Source organism: Cervus elaphus, chromosome 20 (assembly GCF_910594005.1).
Source record: "Cervus elaphus chromosome 20, mCerEla1.1, whole genome shotgun sequence".
Classification (NCBI taxonomy): domain Eukaryota; kingdom Metazoa; phylum Chordata; class Mammalia; order Artiodactyla; family Cervidae; genus Cervus; species Cervus elaphus.
Window position 1 is genome coordinate 107563434 of NC_057834.1, and position 12502 is coordinate 107575935.

The 12502-nt window shown below is 44.4% G+C and overlaps 1 long non-coding RNA gene and 1 other non-coding gene across 2 annotated transcripts in view; both read left to right on the forward strand.

The window, feature by feature from the left end:
• The window catches only part of LOC122677873, a 274066-nt gene that overhangs the window by 140629 nt on the left and 120935 nt on the right, over positions 1-12502 (forward strand). The window lies entirely within an intron of this gene.
• LOC122678493 lies at positions 11863-11967 on the forward strand. Its single transcript, XR_006336162.1, has one exon. It is a non-coding gene; the product is annotated as a U6 spliceosomal RNA (small nuclear RNA).

Here is a 12502-nt window from a genome sequence, read left to right on the forward strand (position 1 = left end):
CAGGGATTAAACCCTCACCCCCTACATTGGAAGATGAAGTCTTAACTACTGGACCACCAGAGAAATCCCAGCAGCACTTACTCTTTTCTCTGTTGTTCACAGTTTTCCAGGCTATTGAGACTACTCACAATCTCTTCCCCTTCATTCTCTGCTAACTTCTCCACTGAGCTTTTGAGGAGCCAAATGCTTCTGTGAGGAGAGAATGGTCCCACAGTGAGGAGCAAGGTCTGCATCTTTCTATTTCAAAACTGGCACTACTGTTCCAGCTACTCATTCAATTCCTACTTTTTGTTATTTTGGTGGTGGTAGTATGTTGGGCTTCCCTGGTGGGTCAACAGTAAAGAATCCACCTGCCATTCAGGAAATATGGGTTAAATCCCTGGGTTGGGAAGATCCCCTGGAGAATGAAATGGCAACCCACTCCAGACAGAGGAGCCTGGCAGGCAACACTCCATGGGGTCTCAAAGAGTCAGACCCAACCTAAGGACTAAACAACAGCAAAAGTGTGTTGTTCACTGGTTGGTCTGATAGCAACTCTGACTTCAAAGCTCTTTTGGTGAATACTGATAAATGACTTGCCCCTCTTTAACTCTGGTTAGTGGCTCCACTCACTTCTTTAAGGGGTTCATTTTCCAGAAACTTCTCTTGACAATTTTGGACATGAAGGATACAAAGATGAATGAGACTTGATCTTAGCCTAATAGCACTCAACCTCTATCATTCAGTGTTCAAGAAATAGAAGCCATTCTAGGTATTTCAAGCACAGAGGATTTCAATGTGGGGATTAGAGGCTCATAAGATCATTGCAAGGGCTGGAGGAGTGGACTGTAGGCTCCATGGTAACTTCCAGAGAGACCTGCTACCTCTGCTCTGTCAGAAAGGTGACCATCTGGAGGACTCAAATTCAATCATGAATTCTAGATCCTAGAATCTGTAACAAATCCCATATTTTTATCTAGGGAATCAGAAAGGCAGCTTCAGGAAGCTGTTATTGCTGCTGTTAAAGCTGACTTTGAAAATCATAAAACTGTTGATGAATTACTGGAATACAATGCAGAAAAGCTTCATGTCACTGCAACTGTGCTTGCCAGCAGAAAATGTCTAAAAGAGCAGAAGTTCCTTTGTTTCACTTTTACTTTTCACATTTCATTCATGTACATCTATTGGCAGAACTTAATTTGCATTCAGAACCCTATCTATAAGGAAGTCTGGAAAATGGCCTTTTTTTATGGAAGATGAGAACTGAGACTGGGAGAATAATTAGCAGTGTTCCCCATGGACTCATGAATGTACACACACACTAAAGTGTTGGAGGAAACATGTTATATAATCAGAAAGAAGAGAGAAATCAGGTCTACTTGGGATTCAGGGAAAGTGGCAGAGAAAAGAGGCCTCCTGCTGAGTCTTGGAGAATATCTTGTAGAAGTTAACTTAGAAGCAGGAAAAATAAGAATATAGAGAGGATACTGTTGAAAGGATACTGCAACATGGTAGACAAGACATGGTTAGAACCTAAATTAGTGTTATGGATGTTGGGCTGGAGAAGAGAGGGTTTGAAATATGTCAGGAAGTTGAAAATCAATAGGGCTTGATTGAGCTGAAATAATTGGGAACAATTATTGCGTGTATACTGTGTGCCAGGCTCTCTATTCTATACATTTTGCATGTATGAACCCATTCAATCCCTACAAAGCCCTATGAAATAGGTTCAATTATCCATCCACAGATGAGGAAACTGAAGGACAGCTGGCAAATGTTACAGCCTGGTTTAAAACCAGGTTCTCTAGTTTTAGAAAACGAATACTCAACAAATTTACTACGAAACTCCTTTGCTTTTAGACATAAAGTCCACCTTCCTGTACTTTATTAATCTGCATTTTACTTCTTAATTCTGGTTTGGACCCTGAATCAGGAGTTCTTTTAACCTGGATGTTCATGGATGAATTTCTGCAAGTCTAATGAACCCTGAAATTGTAATCAAAATTTTTCAGCATTTGTGTCTTGTTTTTCTGGGAAGTGGTGGCAAGACTTATCAGATAGGTTATCAGAAATTCTCAGATGGGTTTTCGACCCCAAAATACATTTAAGAACTTTGCCTTAGAGCAGTGGTTCCCAAAATGTGATCCCTGGACCAGCAGCATCAGCATCTCCAGGGAACTTGTTAGGAAATGTGTATTCCCAGGCCCATCCAAGACCTAGTAAGCCAGAAACTTTGAGGGTGGGGCCCAGAAATCTGTTGATGAGTCTTTCAGGTGCTTCTGATATATGCTTAAGTTTGGGAAACGCTGCCTTAACACAGGCATAAACTTGAGTGATACGGCATTAGACACAGTTCACTGGCCTAAGTGGGATTTTGACAGTGCATACGATCCAAGAAGATAGAGGAAAATCTTAGAAGCCTGAGATCCTTTTTGGATTCTCTCAGGAAGGAAACACTGAGGCATAGCTTTGAACCCTGCCAATATTTTGACAAGGCATTCCCTGTGGGCTTGTGTGGCTCTCAGAGCAGGCATTTCTGGGAGCTGCTGGACTCAGGACTTGGAGCTGAGAAGATGCACACCATGGACCTGTGCACCAGTCCCACAGTGCCTGGGCTGCCATCCTCTCCCCTCCCCGATACAGTTACTTCTAGGGCTGCAGATTAGGTATCTTGTTTCATCCAAGGTAACACAGACCTCTAAGGACATTTTAGCAGAGGATAACCTGTCCAGCCTCCCGGAGCATCTAGTATCCTCTGACACCCTGCTCACCGGGAGGTGCCAGGACCTCTGGACCACACCTTGCCCAGTTGACACAACAGCTGTGTGGCCTGTGCAGGATTGCTGTCTGCAATGCCAGTCTCTTTTTACATCTTCTGGGAAACATGAAAATGTCCAGAAACAACCTGCAGTGCCGGCTGATGGGAATGGCAAGAAGGCTTGCACCCTGCTCCCCTGAGGCATCTCTCCTCCAGAATCCCAGGCCTGGCTCCTCCTTTCTGCTAAGTCACAAAGCTAGAAAGCTCTTAGGGTAGGGAGAGAGCAAGTGGCTGCTGGTTGCTTGGAAAGGTTCTGAGAATTCATTATGATCTAAACAACTATTCCAGTTATTTATGTGACTCAGCCCCTGAAAGCTGGATCTTCCTGTGTCCACGGGGCTGGGTGTTGCTGACTCAGTGCTGAAGAGGGCACCTTGTCAGCCTCCTGGGCTCCCCACCTCCAACCTCCTCCCTGTCATTCCCAGAGGACACCAAAGGGAAGCAGACAGTGGAGCTGAGCTTCAAAGCATGTTCAGTTTCATTTCTAAGAAGGCAGCCAACCTCCTCCCATTACAGCTCTCACCACACACATCTGTCAGTCTTTCAGGCATTTTGGAGGGGAAGTAATAAGAAACAGTTACTCAGACATCATACATGCACATATGCATTTAGCATATGTTCATCCGGCACCTACTATGTGTCTGATTGATTCCTAAGGGCTGAGATTCAAAGAGACATGGCTGTATCTGCATGTACTGTTCAGGGGTCTGGTGGGGAGAAAATGCATTCACAGACATTTAGGAAGTAATGGGGAAAGCACTGTAGTGGAGCCAGAGAGAGAGAGCTTTGAGAACCCTGAGCAATGAATGGCAACCATTTCTAGGTGTCTGGAATTCCTCTTTAACATGCAACAAAATTCAGTGTGGGTGGAAATTACTTTTGTCTCTGGGAGCCAGAGAGAGAAGAAAATGCCAGGAACCAAAAGCGTACAAAAGAAAGACTTTCTGGAAGTAGGGAGGCTGAAGAAGGAGACAAAAGGGCGGGGAGACCAAAGTGTTAAGTTTTACAGTTTTGCCAAAGGGTCTTTTCTTAACTTGAACCTGTTTCACTCTATCTGCTAGGCAGGATGGTGAAATTTCCCTGAAATAGTAAGTAAACTGCTTGAACTTTTCTCGTTTGAGGAAGAAAAAGAAGGAGAATAGAAAGATCCCACGCTGCTGTATAGAAATGAAAGGAAAACTACAGATACTAATGTGGCATCTACTGTGTCTCAAAACTTTGTATGTATAGTATACCTCATTAAATACTAACAGAACATGCACACAAACACACACACACACACACACACACACAGTAGATTTTGTTACACAAAGGGTAAAGCAGCATACCCAAGGGTAGCTGGGCTGAGATTAGGACCTGTGTTCCTGTCACTTACAAACTAGCCTTGCTTGTAGGTATATAATGAAAAGTGCAAGTGTTAGTCACTCAGTCATGGCTGACTCTTTGTGACTTCATGGACTGTAGCCTGCCAGGTTCCTCTATCCATGGAATTCTGCAGGCAGGAATACTGGAGTGGGTAGCCATTCCCTTCTTCAGGAGATCTTCCCGAGCCAGGAATCAAACCCAGGTCTCTTGCATTGCAGGCAGATTCTTTACCATCTGAACTGCCAGGGAAGCCCATAATATAATATAATGTAAAGAAATACTCATATCCCCATTTTACAGATGGGGAAACTGAGATACCAGGAAATTAACTAAGCTCTCCAAGGTCATACTAGTAGTGAGTAAGGAAACAGGACTTCAGACCCAAATCTGTCTGAATTCAGAATCTGGATCCTTTCATCACACCACCCTGTTTTTTTTCCCTTCATTTTTGAGACCAGATTTCATCTCTCTATAGTATCTGTCTGAACGTCTATAGTATCTATAGTAGAGTATCTGTCTGAATTTCTGTAAAAATGGAACCTGATATCATATCCTCCAGGATTATGATTACCTACTATAATGTTAGAATTAAACTCCAAGCATGCTTTCTTATTCATTCATTTAATACATTTATATTGAATATTCATCTACTTTTCCCAGACACAAGGTCCCGAGAGTGGAGCAATGACAAAGGCAGCCATTTTCTTCTCATGGAGTTTTCAGTGTAGTCTGGAGAGGAAAGCAGGAAACTTAATATATAATTGTTGTATAAGAGTTATACAACAATTGGTTTATTACAATGGCAGTAAATACTATAGTAATGATAGCTAACACCTCAATTAAACTTACTTTGTGCCAGGGATTATTCTGAGTACCATATATTCATACAGTTTTACTCGTTTATTTCTTACATGCCAGTGAGGGAAGTGAAGAAATCTGCGAAGGCTTCCTGAAGGAAGTGTCAGCTTATTCTGGAAACAGGAAGAGTTAATTCTGTTGAGGAGGGGAAGGAAGATCAGGAGTTTGAGTCTAGGGTGGTGAGGTCCATGTATTCACTAGCCACATGAAGCTTTAGAGTACTTGAAATGAGGTTAGGCTGAATTGAGGTGTGATATGAGTGTAAAATACATTCTGGGTTTCAAAGACAGTATAGGAAAAAATACAGTAAAATATCTTATTAATTTTTGTATTGATTACATGTTGACAAGATGCTATTTTGGCTATAATGGGTTAAATCAAATCTATTAGTAGAACTAATTTTGCCTATTTCTTTCTACTTTTGTTTTAATGTGGCCACCAGAAAATTTTAAATTATATGTGCAGCTGATATTATATTTTGATCAGACAGTGCTGCTGTAGAAGCCTGGGGTGTGTGAGGGAGCAGGGGCATCAGGGAAACTAGAGCCTGGAGGAGACATGGAGAATGATGGGGAAAGAGAAAGAAGGATGCTGAGGCAAATGTAAACAGCTCACCGTCTGTCCTGCAGGTTAGAAAAAGTAATTACAACCTGTATAAACTATCTGAGATGGTTGGCCTGACTAACCTACTGGAAACTGTCTTTCAGAACCAGCTCCAGCTGTGAGCTAGATTAACACTATTCTTAGACTTGGTATTGTAGATGGAAGAGGCCAGAACAGGACAAAAAAGTAAAGAAAAATGGAGGGACATCTTAGGGTAAAAGTCAAGCCCTATGAATGGTCCCTCAACCCCAACCCTATAACATCTTCCTGCCTGCCCCTTACCTCTCTGTCCTCAATCTCCTACTCAACTCTTTCCACACCCCACCCCACCCAGTTACACTCATCTCTCCGTGGGGCCTCGGGTATGCTAGGTATGCTCCTACCTCAGGACTTTTGCTCCAGCTGTTCCCCTTACCTGAAAATTCTCCTCTCTGCCATCACATGGTTGCCTCCCTTAACTCTTGGTTCAAATGTCACCTTCCCAACAAGGCCGACCTTGACCATCTTGTTTACAATTGTACTCAAAATGGCACTCCTTTACCTTACTTGTTTTTTTTTCCCCCATAGGATTTATAATTTATTTCTAGCATACTACTTTCCTAAGTTTATTGTTAATCTGACTACTAGAAAGCATTCTCCCTAAGATATTGACGCCAGTTTTATTTCCCTCATTATCCCCAATACGCAGCTGGTATCTGGCATAGAGTAGCTCCTTGATGAACAGGTTTGCAGTAAGTGTCAGTGGCACTGATTAATGCACTACTGGCTGTTGAATAGGAATCCTCCATGCACTCTCCTCTCCTGAAGAAAACAACTTTTTTCTCCCTTTCTTGGAGGTGGACTTGATTAACATTGCTTTCCACTCAGATTTTACTCCTCAGGGTTCTGCCCTATTCTGGATCCCAGTTCTACCCTGGAAAGGGTAGAGAAATGGCTGCTGCTACCAGACAGCTTTGGGGGCTGGGAGCTGGGATTCCTGGTACCCTCCTGGCTTTGCCCAAGTGCAGATCCCCTCCTCCCCTGCCTGTTTCCTTAGCTGTCAGGGGTTCCCAGCTCTGTGGGAGGCTGAACAAGGTACTTGGTGGATCATGGAGGAAAAGGAGGGATTCAGTTGTCCCATCCTGGGCAGTGGTTTTCAAGCCTGGGTCAGGGGACCAGATATATCAACATCATCTGGGAACTTAATAGAAACATAGCCTATGGCCTCCAACCTAAACCCACCAGTCAGAAACAGGAGTGTGGGGTGGAGCGGGCAATGAGGGATTTAACGATAATTAAATCATCGACTTAATTAAATCGTTCAATTAAATGAATGAACAAAAAAAAAATAAATAAATGAATGAACAAAGCCTCGCGGTGATTCTGATTCACTCAAGTGTGAGAAACCTCGGGCTGGGGGAAAGGAGGGACTCTGTTAGAAATTTGAAGGCAGGGAGGGACTTAAAAAGTCAGGCCAGAGGACAGGTCCCGCGGGCAGGCTAGCTCAGGGTGGGTTCCCTGCGCCGGAGGCAGCGCGGGGTGGTCTGACCTGGGAAGTTAAAGGCCAGCGTTGTTCCCAGGTCCTCCACCCCCACCCCAGGAAAGTCCCGCGGCCTGGCCGTGACCTTCTGACCACGGCCGTCTCCAGGCTGGGCTGTCTGGAGCCCTGAGCGCAGGCGCTGCGCTCCGGTGCGCTCTCTCCACCGCCGTCAGACCACCGCCCCTCCCGCTGGGGTCCCCCCGGCCGAGTTCCCGCCGCCGGTGGGCTCTTGGCGTTGGGCTTCAGCCAGTAGGGTCCCTCCCCCTGCCCCCGCCGCCAGCCACCTCAGGCCCCTCTGGCTGTCTTCTCTATCTTTGTTGGAGCTCTGTCTCTATTTTTCTCTCTTCCTGCCCGATTTGTTCTCCTTGCCTCCCTTTATTTTTCATTCTCATACTTTTTTTTTTTTTTTAAAGAGAGTTACTAAGCGCCCACATGTGCCCTGGGTGGTCCTAGGCTCTGGGCAGTGAGCAGTGAAAACAAGCAAACCTGTGGGCAGGGAGTTTACTGGGTCCTGAATCCATCTGTCCCCACCTTCCTCTGCTCCCTCAGCACCCCAGCTCTCCCCTGCCTTTTCAGCACTGGCTGTTCTTCCCTCTACCTCTCCTGGTTGTATCTAAAGGAACTTTTCTTTGGGTCCCATGGTAGGAAAAAAAGCCTACTTCTGCCTATTATAAAGTTGCAGTTAAAATGGCAATCTTATCTTGAAGGACACTCGTTTCAAATGTTAGCAGCTATGGACACCTCAACCAAATTTAGTTTATTAGCTTCATGCAGACAGTCGGATCCTATGAGGTCACCTAGTATCTGCCTATTAATACATTGACCTTTGTGCTAGACACTCATTTATTCGAGAAAATGCATATGTGCATCCAATGATGTATTAAAGAACTTAGTCTTTGCTGGAGATTGTTCAGAATGAGCTCTGTCCAATAGATGGTGTTCTTCACAGAGCTCTGAAGAAATTAAAACAATGATGCAGAGTGACCAAACAATGCCACATTTAACCCTTTCAGCCTCTCTTCTAGGTGACTAGGACTATATAATAATTTGATAGATGTGAAAACTGAGGCTGAGACTATGCACCTTGTCCAAGTACCTACAACTGAAAAGCTGCATGACCAAGATTTAACCCCCTGTATGACTGCCTCCCGAGTTGTTTCCCATTAACCTCAAGGCCAGCTTGGAGGCAAGGCTATCACAAAGAAGAGGGAGGTGAGGAAGGAGGAGTGGAATGGCTCTGGAGAGGAAACTTTTGAGTACTGAACTGAAGTTTGGGTGATGTTGTGTGTTATTAATGAAGTTTCATGATCTCTCTGGGTCCTCCTTATAGGGAAAATGTAGAGCTTGGCTTTTTAGCTACAAAAGCCTCCTTCAGGTATAATATGTAGGTTAGCACATAGGGTCTGGAGCCAGACTAGCTGGGCTGGAAATTTGCTTCCACTACCGAATTGCTGTGTGATCTTGGACAAGTCACTTAAGCTTTCTGGGCCTCAATTTTATCATCTGAAAGATTGCTATAATGGTTACTGCTTCATTGGGCAGATGACAGGGTAAATGGTTTCTAAGGTTAGGAAGGGTATTTAGCACAAAGTAAGTACCCAGTGAATGTTACCTGGTTCTTTTGTTATCCCAGCTCTAAATGGAGGCTTCTGCACCCAGGCCAGGAACCTGTCACCCTGTAGCCCAGGCCTAACTCATGCCTGGCTCCTGCCCAGTCTCAGCCCTTTCTTTCTCAAAGAAATGAAAGTTGTGATCCCTAGTCCTGATTGTGAAGGAACCAGGATATCCTAGGAGTCTTGGAACCTAGTGGATTTTCAGTCTGGCTCACCCACAAAGGAGATAGTTTAGTATAGAAGAGTTAGAAACTTTTCATCATTAAATGTATCTGCTTCCACAGAAGTTTTGTGCAAAGCTCAAAGCATGTTACCTTTCTTTCAGTTGGGCTAGACTAGAGTCCAAAGTCAGCGAAGACAGTTTTGCATGCATGCCTACTCAGTTGTGTCTGACCCTTTGTGACCCCATTGCACCACGCTCCTCTGCCCATGGGAATTCCCAGGCAAGAATACTGGAGCAGGTTGTCATTTCCTTCTCCATGGGATCTTTCTGACCCAGGGATTGAACCTGCATCTCTTTTGTCTCCTGCATTGGCAGGCAGATTCTTTACCAGCTGACCCCCGGGGAAGCCCAGTATTAAATGGTGCCAAAGAGTAGGGCCTTTGCATGGTGGTTGATTGATCATCCTAGTGGGAGGACCTTAACTGGTTTTCAGTTTTGATTTTCTTTATTTTAAAATGAGCTTGACAGCAGCATCTATCTCATGGCAAATTTGTAGAAATGAAATGAAAAATTGCATACAAGCATTGAACACAGTGGCTAGCACACAGTAATCCTAGGATGGATATTGGCTATGATCATATTACCTCATGGATTTTGTACTTTGAATTTTAGTTTCCTCATCTAAAAAATGGGAACAAAAATATTATATATACAGTCTGCCATGTACTGTCTTCCTAAAGGGATAGAGAAGTGTGTGGAACATCATAAACCTTCATGTAAGTATGAGGGAACACTCCCTGGCATTTTTCCAATGTGTAGCTTGTCTCGCCTTTCCCAGCTCCCAGCCCTGCCAAGCAGTCACACAGAGCCACTTAGCATCACCTGCACAGGTGTCTGCTCTTTCATGCCCCAGCGCCTGTGACCTTTGCACAACTCGATTTCTCTGTCTGGTATGCCCTTTCCCTCATCCTTCAACTTACATACCTCTTGCAGGATGCCTAAGAAACCTGATTCATTCTCCAAGGCCCAGCTCCCAAGGGTCTCCTCTCTCAAAGCCTCTTAGATCCAACCAGCCAGAGTCAGTCATCCCATCCTTGCTTTGTAACCCACTGTAACGGTTCAGACTGCCATTATCTTGCATTACAACCATTGTTTAACTTTTCATGTAATGGCAACAGTGATGAAGCGCATAGGCTCTGGAACCTGAGTTTCAATCCTGACTCTCACACTTTAGTTGTGTTCCCTGGGTAAAGTATAACTTACCTTCTCTGCCCCTTAGTTTCCCTGTCTGCTAAGTAGGGATGATAATAACACGTCCCTCATATGGTTGTTGTTGAGGTGAGTCACCTTAAACACAAGAGTGGCCGGTGCATAGTAAGTACTGTGTAAATTTCAACTTTCATTAGTGTTTCTGTCTTTCTTATCTGATGGCAGAGACTGGGACTTTTCCTCAGTGCCTACAATGAGCCCTGGCACACAGGAGGAACTCAGCAAATGATTGTTGAAGGAGTGGCTTAGAATCCCATGGTCATGAATTCTTGTGTCTCCATTTAGTCATCTCTGCTCCGCCACCCCTCCACCACCCAGATCCTACCTGCCCTCCAGTTTTCCTTAGAAGTGGGTCTTTGAAGCTTCTGCTCTCCATTCAGTACCACTACTTTTCTGACTCTGAGTCTTCTTCTCCCACCTGAGCCCACAGCCCTTCTTCAGACCCCGCCTACCAACACACTCATTGTTCCCTCCATGCAGCCTCTGCTTCTGATCCTGGAGTTTATAGTCTCTACTGAATTAATTAAGAGGTTTTTAGCCAGGGCTTTCCAGGTCCTCCAGTATTTGGGTCCCCACCACCATGAATTTATCTTCTCAAGAAGGGTTTGCTTGGTTGCTTCTCTGAGCATGGTGAAGACCTCACCATCTTACCATCCAGTCATCTATCCACCTATCCATCTCCCCACTTATCCTCTCACCCAGAGCACCCATACATCTGTTCACCCACCTACCACTCATCACCTTTCTATCTGTTATTTATCCATCTTGACCTATCTTCTCACCTACCCACAGACCCACCAACCAACTTACCATCCATCCATCCTTCCATTCATCCATCATTTATCCACTAGATCAATTAACATTCACTATATACTCCCCCCTCCTCCAGTCACTATATGGAATACAGACTTGAACAAGAAGAGCTGGTTTCCTATTTCATGTAGTAAAAAATCTACCTGGGGAAATTAGAAAACTGAACCACAATTTGTGGCCAAAGGTAGTTTGTGTCATATGGGTGCTATGGTAGGTTATCAGAGTCCATAGATGAGCTTCAGGGATCTGGAATTCTGTGGGTGATAAGGTGTGCATGGCGTCCATTTATATACATGTGCATTTTCAGGGAAGAGGCTCCATGGCTCTCATGACATTCTCAAAGGGGGTCCATAGGAAGCACTAGAGGCGGCATAAGGAGAAGTGTGAAGAAGAGGTAGCCCGAGTTCAGGGCCTTGAGGTGGAGGAAAAGTGGAACTAACGTTTATTTTAGGCCCACTGTATTATGAACTGAATGTTTGTATCCCCTTAAATTCATAGGCTAAAGCCCTAACCCTAAGGTTACTCATTAGGAGGTAGGGTCTTTGGGAGGAAATTAGGTTTAGATGAGGTAATGAGGGTGGAGCCTCCACGATGGGATTGTTATTGTTGTGTTAGTCACTCAGTCATGTCCCACTCTTTTGAGAACCCATGGACTGTAGCCTGCCAGGCTCTTCTGTTCATGGGATTCTCTAAGCAAGAATACTAGAATGAGTAACCATTCCCTTCTCCAGGGAATCTTCCTGACCCAGGGATCAAACCCTGGTCTCCTGCATTGCAGGCAGATTCTTTACCATTTGAGCCACCAGGAAAGCCACTGTGATGGGATTAGTGATTAGTGACCTTATTTAAAAAAATGAGGATGTTCTTAGTTTGGCGGTAGTATACTAAAATTGCAAGGATACAGAGAGGATTAGCATGGCCACTTCCCAAGGTTGACAAACAAATTCATGAAGCGTTCCATATTTTTCTGTGATGATCTAAAGGGATGGGATGGTGGGGGTTGGGAGGGAGTTTCAAGAGGAAGGAGACATACGTATACTAATGGCTGATTCGCATTGTATGGCAGAAGCCAGCACAACATTGTAAAGCAATTATCCTCCAATTAATAAATTTAAGAAAAAAAAGAAGAGGAAGCGACATCTTCCCTCTGCCATGTGAGGATACAGCAGGAAGACAGCCATCTACAAGCAAGGAAGAGCATATCTGTCTGACCATGGAGACAGACACCCTGATGTCAGACTTCCAAGCCTCCAGCACCATGACAAATAGATGTCTGTTGTTTAAGCCATCCAGTCTTTGGCATTTTGTGATAGTAGCCTGAGCTGACTAAGGCTCTATGTGCCAGGCACCACTTCTTCTAGTTATGCAAACTTAGACATGTCCTTATCTGGAATATAGGAATGAAAGAGAAATATGGCCAAGGAAATGAGCTTTCCCTAAGCACTGGGCTAGCAGAATCTTCTTAGTGAGCGCTTACAGCAACCTTTCAGATAGGCATATTA